An 8424-nucleotide genomic window follows, 5' to 3' on the forward strand; every position below is an offset into this window, starting at 1 on the left:
AGAATAGGAATATTTCTATTTCAAAAGACCAAAACATATTCTTCAATCCATGACTTGTTAATAAGTGACATTTTGAAAGAAGAACAAATTTAAATGTAACAAGCAATGCTTCTAATTTTAAATAATAAGCGGTTGCCAGAAATTTTTATTCCAAAATATTTGCTTAATTTTTTTTTTATCAAAATTATTCTAAAATGTGCAAAGATGTGCATTGTATGTATCGTGATGTTGCTGCTATTTTTTTTTTTTCTTCTAAAATATCTAATGTATCTTACAGTTTTTATCGACTATGGAAAAAATTTCCGAGCACTTTACTTTCACTCCATTACATCGTCTTAAGATGAAGATTATGTTATAACAATCACTAACCAGAGATTCGATAAATCTTTAGTATTCTAATAGTGAAGACTTGCAAAATTTTCGGTTATTTATTAAATATTTTCCGTCGAATTGTGAAATTTTTGGGATTATGGATCAAGTTTGACAAGAGCATATTATTAGTATTTTCTCTTGAAAGTTAATATTTTCGGGAAGAATGTTATTCCGCTCTTATAGAAACGGTTTCTAAATTTGGCATTATTGTATTTTATATCTACATTATTATGCAATGATTTATTGTTAGCATGTAAAAGTATAGTGTTTAATTGTATTTTATTGCTCATATTTATTTGATTATGTAGTGACTTATTGTTAGTATATAAATTTGCAATGAATATTTAATTTAATTTCAAATGAATTTATTGTATGTATAGAAGTTTGGGAAACTATGAATATTTTATTAGTATATTGTATATTGTATTTACTTTATATTTATTTATCGCATTGATGTGCTTTGTATAACTTAATTTGTATTGATTATTAATTATATTATTGGCTGTGTACTGATGGAATTTGTTAATAATTGGAGGACGATTTCTATATTATGTCTTTTGATCAGAGTGGAAATAGGACGTTTCAAAGGAATGATTGCATGATATCTAGTTTGTGTTGCCGGTTCAGGGGGATTCAACAATCGAGGTTGATTGATCGAGGAACATGATTCAGTTGGTACCTTGTGCTATTAATGTCTGCCCCCCTACCAGTGGGGCTGCGTCGACATGGATAATAGCATTTTTTTTTTTTTTTTTTTTTTTCATCCCCGTATGCTTTGCAGGTTGGAGTTACTTTTGATATATCTCCCTCCCCTACCTGCGGGGATACGTGGCTATGAACAATAGCATTTTTTTTCTGCTTAGTGTGCTTTGAAGGGCGGAGTTAATTTGATTTATCTGGGTATTTCATGCTCCGAATCGTGATAATGCAGTAATGTTTTTGTGTTTATAATATTTGTCGCGTATTTCTCGGGGGCATTATCCGTTAAGTAAAAGCATAAAATATATAGAGGCTTAGATTACCCAATATATGTACAAAAATGCTTCTACAATCAGTAATATTCGCTATGTATATGAAACAAAATGACTATTGCCTCCATAGTACGAAAATATGATATTTTGATATCAATATCTCTTTGATATACTACTAAAATTGATCAACTCGAAGGGAAAAAAATGAGTGAATGTGTTCTTATTGTTTTAGAATACCATTTCTCTAATAGAAAAAAAATCCCATATATCAATGCATAGTCAATTTACAATATGTACAACATTTTCCAATAGATATTGAATAAAGGTTGCATTTTATCCCTTATAGGTATCGGTAAAATAAATACAATAAAATGAGAAAATCGCAAAAAAATATCATTTTAACTTTAATCGCACCTACTCGATTATTCAGTTCAGTAATATTTGGAAAATAATTTATTTTTTAGTTAAAATGTTTTGTTTTAATTTATTAAGCAACGGTTATAGGTTATTTTTTTCTACTAACCTATAATACTAATAATTTGTAAGAAGAAAATAATTTAAAAGACAAAAATAATTGTTTTCTTTATTGTTTCTGAGGAAAAGAATTACGAATGGAAGCAGTTTGGACTTTTCCCTGAAGAACAGACTGAAGCTCGTTAATATAATCACTTAATCTACCACGACATGAAAATAAACCTAAATAATAAACCGTATTTATATGATAAAAATTTAAATAATTGTTTCCAAAATCTTGGTTTGTTTATTTGATTGCAATACTTGTAAATTGTATGCTTAAAAATGTTTTAAATGTATATATAATTTTCTTCCCTTTTAATTATTTTTTTCTCTTGAGTTTCTATTTTTTCTAAAACGATCGTTTTATTTATCGTTTCTGAGGAAGAGAATTACGAATAGAAGAAATTTGGACTTTTTCCTAAAAAACAGTCTGTAGCTCGTTAATATTATTATTTAATTTCCCAAGGTATGAAAAATATCCCAAAATAATTAATCATACTTAACAGATACAAATTGAAATAATTATTTTCAAAATTTTGGTTTATTTGGCAAATGCAGCACTTATAAATAGTATGCAAATACTTAAAAATGTTTTAAACGTATATACCATTTTCTTTCCTTTTTAATATTTTTTTTTTCTTTTGAGCTCCTATTTCTTCTTTTTCTACTTATTTAGATTCGGTGAAAGTGTGGAATAGAAACTAATAGTTCTTATTCAGAAAAAAAAATTATATATAATAAACGGATTTATTCATGAATATTAGTATTTAATATTTCATTCATGAAACTAATTAAATGTACCTATATTCCTCTCAGAAATCACATAAATTTCATCAGCAAAGTTAGATATTTATTATTTTTATATATTCATGCGTGACATATTGAATTTTCTTGCTAGAAACACATTTTTTTTTTTTTTTATAATTAAATGACACTTATGTAAAATAAAAACGATATTAATTTATCAGGAGCTTTCTCAATCCTTCAAACCAAATAATTTTAAAATTATGTAACAAATGTGACATTTAAGATGGCTCATTGTTCAAACAGTTCTTCTGTTTGAAGGATTACTCCTCTTTCTCCAGTAAATCTCTCAGTAAATTACAGTTTTGGTATCTAGAATGGGCAGGCGCTTGGTTCCTGTGAACTTCTCTAAGGGGACGAGGTTGAGTCTGTTGGTTATCTGCAGCTCCTCTTGCACCTCCCTCTGCTCCACGTGGTGCGGTGTTTCCTTCGGTGGTATTTGCTTTTGGTTGCTGCTCCGACATTTTCACCTAAAAAGTTAAATTCATATGAATCTTTCTTTGATCTAAATGCTTCATGCTAGCAATAAAATTGATTGCATTTTATAAACTGAATATTTTTTTCAGAGAGTTCTCAGTAAAATTGTTGAAGTTTTTTTTTTTTTTTTTTAATTTTAACTTAGGGATTTAATTTTTACTAATGACTTTTTTCAGCAGCAAGAACATCTCTAGGCCATATAGATGGAAAAAAGTATATATCAAAGATAAATAAAATAGGGGAGTGAAATGCACGGTGATATTCAGGGCCGGATTAAACTCTAGAGGAGTTTTCGGCCTTGAAATATTCAATGCCACTTGTTTCCTCTTCCAAATTCAATATTTTCTTGGTTTTAATTTGATATCATTATAAACAGATTTTAAAAAACAGAAATTACAAAAATTTAATTGTATGTTGCTTTTAAGAGCGTCTATTTCCAGTATATAAAATATTTAACTGGAAATAGTTAAATATTTTAACTATTTCCAGTTAAAAGTTACTTTACCAATTTTAAAAGTAACTTTTCAGTTAAAAAAGTTACTTTTTAAATTTATTCTAAATGTTAAAATACAAATTTAAAAAAATTCTTTACAGTAATATTCTGAAATTTAAACGATGACTGATTTTAATGTGAATATGTTCGAATACATTGCCCTTTTAAGTCATATGCGGAACATAAATTTTTATTTTATTCTGTAAATGCCGAGAAAAATCTTCGGACTTTGGAGTCCACTCAAGTTGCTGTGTCCTTAGGCAGCTGTCAACTTTATATGTTCCATAATTTGGTCCAGTTGATATTGAGAAAAATTAAATTAGTCTAAAAATTATTTTATGTAAATTCTGAATAAAATTTTTCAAACTAAAATATATTTGGAATTTACCTTCACTTAGCATGAAAATTTCACGATCGTAAGATTTACTATTGTTTTGTCTACTCCAATTCGAGTTGGAACTCATTACTCAAAAAATCTCACTTTATCCTTTCTTTGGCAATATTTTATCATATGTATGATTATGCTAAATAAGCGAAATTAAATTAAACATATTCATACACAGTTTACTCAAATGTATGTAACAATTATCTGATCCCATTCCTTCAAAATGAAGTATTATATTCAATAGAAATGTGATAACTGTGACTGATTTTCGTCTTGCATAAAAGTGTCAGCTAAATGAAAAATATAATGTAACTAAATTATCGTGTAATATGTCAGAACTTTAAATGACAGTAACAACAACACAGGATATTATGTGGATTGACTTGAATATTCCCAATTAAAAAGCTGCGGTTCATATATTCGAATAATAGCACTATGAAAAATAAGGAAACTTCATTTAAAAAAAAAAAATTATTATTGCTTTCAGAAACTGTGCTTTTCCAAAACTTTGCAATTAGATCAAGAACAATTATACATAAATTTTAAATAAGTGAAACAAAGATTTATCTTTCTTGTAGTGCGCCATTTTTTTGAAATTGTAGAAAAAAATTATTATAAATCTACATAGAAAGTTCTTATCTAAATTAAAATCAGAATTTTTCACATTTTATTCAAATTTGTCAATGTGAGGATAAGTTTATTAGCCGTGTGGTACGAATATAATAATAACAGATTGGTTTGATGTAATATAATCGCATCAGTCTTCATTTTTCTAAAATAGGATCCATTCTTTAAAAAGTATATACCAAAAAAGAGACACGGAACTAAATACATCCATAAGAATGCTTATAAAATGAAGTTGGAATATCGAATGTCATGACTACAAGAGGATAAAGGATTTGCATTTCTATTGTTGGCAGCTACCGGTAACTGAACAAAAGAGGAGGGGGCTTTTTAACATTTCAGGGTAGGGTAGAAAATCCTTCACCCATAAACGAACATTGGGGAGAAACTTATGGGAAATAGAACAATTTTTTGCAAGTTACAGATCGGATATCAAGATTGAAAGTTTTTATGCAAATGTCAAGGAACTTTTGACTTTCATATTGAATTGACTTACTTGTTAAGTGACAAGCTATAAGTGTAATTTGAATTTTTATATCATTCCCGAAATTTTCCTTTTTTAAAGGAATCGGATATTCTACAGCAAATATACGAATTTTTCTAATATAATTAATTAGCAAATATACTTCTCTCTTACGCTTTCAGTTTTTCGAATTATTCCCATTTAGAATTTTTTCAAAATTATTTTTTCCTGATGAAATTTGACGTCACTCATTGCTAAATAAAATTTTTAAAAAAAATTAAAAAAAAGAAAATCAAAAAACAGTTTTAGACTTGTATAGTATGTAATAGACTTATATAGTAGAGCAATATAGTATGTAGTCCAAGTCAAAATGAAATTTAAAAGCTTATCCATCACGAACAGAAGTTTAGAGAACGGGGATAAGGAGAGTGGGATATAGACGTCCCGAAATCCAGTCTTAGCGGGGCTCCATGGAGAAATATACGTCACTTAAAAAATGGATGTATATGGAGTTTGTTCATATACGTCAGGTACGGAAAAATAATGTCTTAGTCCCACTGCAATTTACACTAGTTAAGTCAATGATAGTGACTAGGGTCGAAAAAGTCCTATGTTTCTCGGGTTGCACTTACTTTCGCTAAACCACTGATCATGCTTAGTTCTTATTTAATTGCTGCAAAATCAAGCTATCATTTTAGAAGCTTCAAATCCTTTATAAGAAAAATTCTAAGACTATATATAAAAATATTTCTGTGAAGCATGTAATAATCCAGAAACAAACAAAAAAAAAATGTTGTTAGCATATAAATCCACCAAATAAAACATTTGTAAAAGATTTTAAAGTTATTTTTTCTAAACAAATATTAATCATTTAGTACAAGAAATGAACCACGTGAAATCTTTGAGAATGAAAATTATGGATATATTTTTAAAAACACTGGTCCATATAAAATATGTTGGTTTGAAAATTTAAGATAGCCTACAGTCTGAACAGGATTTAGACATATAGGAGTCTAAAGACATATAAGCTTACTTTCCCAAATTTGAGAATAAAATAATTTTTTTTATTATTTTCCATCCCATCTCTATATAAGTAATTTAAATGACAAACATTAAGACAAATTCAAATAACAAAATATTTAATTCAGGGCTAATTCGTGAGATTAGATTTCCATAGTTCATAAATAAAAATGAGATTTAAATTTTAAAATTGATTTTTAAACATTACATTTATTCCTCCTCAATCTCAGTCTAATATAAAAATTACCTGAACTACTGAGTCAGTCAGCCAACGTAAGATGGACAATACTGATCTGCGCGCGAATCTGAAAACATAAAAAAAAAATAAAGTCTATATTGAAATTTTTTTTAAAATATTTAATTTTAATTTTAATAAATTCGAATTCTTACAAATTATATAAAAGCACTAAATTAAATTATCTAAAAAATAATGTTAAAAAAGGTTTAATTTTAGAGAAAAATAATGTTAAAGAAGAGTAAAATAAGATTAAAAAATACCTAAAATTCGATTGCCCCTCCCCCCCAAAAAAGTGAGAATCGGTTAGGCTTTGGAGTCCCCAATAATAAGAATAAGGTAAGGTTCCAGGACCCCCAAAATCAGGTAAAATGGGTTCCTGTAATTTACGGGATAAATAGGCAACTGCCTGTTTGATAATATGGCCTGCATACAATTTAAGTAAAAAAATAATAATAATAAATAAATAAATAAAATTAAAATTTCAAAGATTTTTTCATCCAAAACATTTACAAACTTTTTAGTCTATATTTATTGGTTAATAAATAAAAGGACATTGAAACGTATAAAAAATATATTTATTTAATTTCGTTCGCGCAAGAATGCAAATGAAGGCTGCAATTATTTCAGTGCTTGATTTCGGTGCATCTTAGACAATTAACTGGTAATCTAATGATTCAAATTGGACATCTATCAGAGTCTTATAATTATTAAATTATTTATAACTCAATAGATTATTTAATAATAAGTACTTTTTTAATTAAAATTACCCTTAATTTGATCTTGAACAAAGCAGGTTATAAATTAAGATATTGTTTCCTCAAAGTTTGACTTTACCTACATATGCGCAGAAATTCATACATATATTGTACATATATGTGTCTGAAATACTTACTTTGATGTTTTTAATCATCATTTACAATGCAGGTTCGATAAAAAAAAAAAAAAAAAAAAAAAAAGCTGTTACCGGGCTAAAATTAAAATGTATATGTTAAGAATTGTACAATATAGTATAAATTCTTAAAAAGAGATGCATAAGAATTTTTATCTCCCACGACATCTTTTTTCGTATCATAATTCTGTGTACTGTTTATTAATTGAGGCAAAACGAAACATACCGACTTAAAATCATTCTTAACTGATTGGATTATTATTAACAAAACAATTTTACAAGTCAAATTAAATTATCAGAAAAATCACGATAAGACACAACAAAATACCAATAATCTCACCTTTTTTATAAGCAGCTCTAAGTCAGCGATGTAGAAAAAAATGGATACGGAAAACAGCAGATACTTTTTTTAAGCTCTCGTAAATGATACTTGTTCTCAGACGCTCTGTCCCTAACTTATCTGCGGACTGTAACAGAGTCAGTCTTGTTTATAAAACTATTGAATTAATTTTATCAACGAATGCAGCTTTATTTATTTGCGGCCGAAAGCAAATATTATGAGGAACTTAATTTTTCAAAAACAACTAATCTGTTTGATAATCAATCACTATATTCTGAGCTTTGACCTTTTAGAGTTCGAATGCAACTTCCAAGCATCTTGCTAATCTTCACCGGAAAGTAAATAATGAGCTTTCGAGAGGCAAAGCGGCTGAATAGCCAGCATATATTTGAGAGATTACAAACTCATCATCAATGTACTTTCGCATCAATTTCTTTTCATTTTTTTTATGTTCATATTTTTAAAATTTTATTTTTTTAAAAAGATGAAAAAAAAAAATCTCCAAAAAGTGATAAAATTAAATTGAAAACTAATTCTCAAATACAAGTAATTCAAAATTGCTTCTTTCTGATTTTTTTATTAAAACACATCGAAAAAAAATTAACAAATTAAAATGAAAATAGGAAGTTTTAATTTTAAGTTTGAAAATAAAAGCTGATGTTTTAAATAAAGACATTTTTAGCTAAAATTTAGACCAATGCGATAAAAAGGCATGTGTGTAAAAATTACATATTCCACTTGACACAAAAGTATAGGCTTTTTATAGCAGAACGAATTATCACTGTAATATGTTCACATCACTGTAATATGACTCATTTTAGGAGTCTAGCAT

General features: G+C 27.5%; 1 long non-coding RNA gene across 1 annotated transcript; it reads right to left on the bottom strand.

Moving 5' to 3' along the window:
- Nucleotides 1–2642: 2642 nt before the first annotated feature.
- Nucleotides 2643–7792, bottom strand: LOC129960549 (uncharacterized). Its single transcript, XR_008783622.1, has 3 exons — nucleotides 7593–7792; nucleotides 6373–6430; nucleotides 2643–3133 (listed from the first exon to the last, which is right to left on the bottom strand). It is a non-coding gene; the product is annotated as an uncharacterized LOC129960549 (long non-coding RNA).
- Between the last annotated feature and the right edge of the window lie 632 nt (nucleotides 7793–8424).

This window comes from Argiope bruennichi, chromosome X2 (genome assembly GCF_947563725.1).
Source record: "Argiope bruennichi chromosome X2, qqArgBrue1.1, whole genome shotgun sequence".
In the NCBI taxonomy this organism is placed as follows: domain Eukaryota; kingdom Metazoa; phylum Arthropoda; class Arachnida; order Araneae; family Araneidae; genus Argiope; species Argiope bruennichi.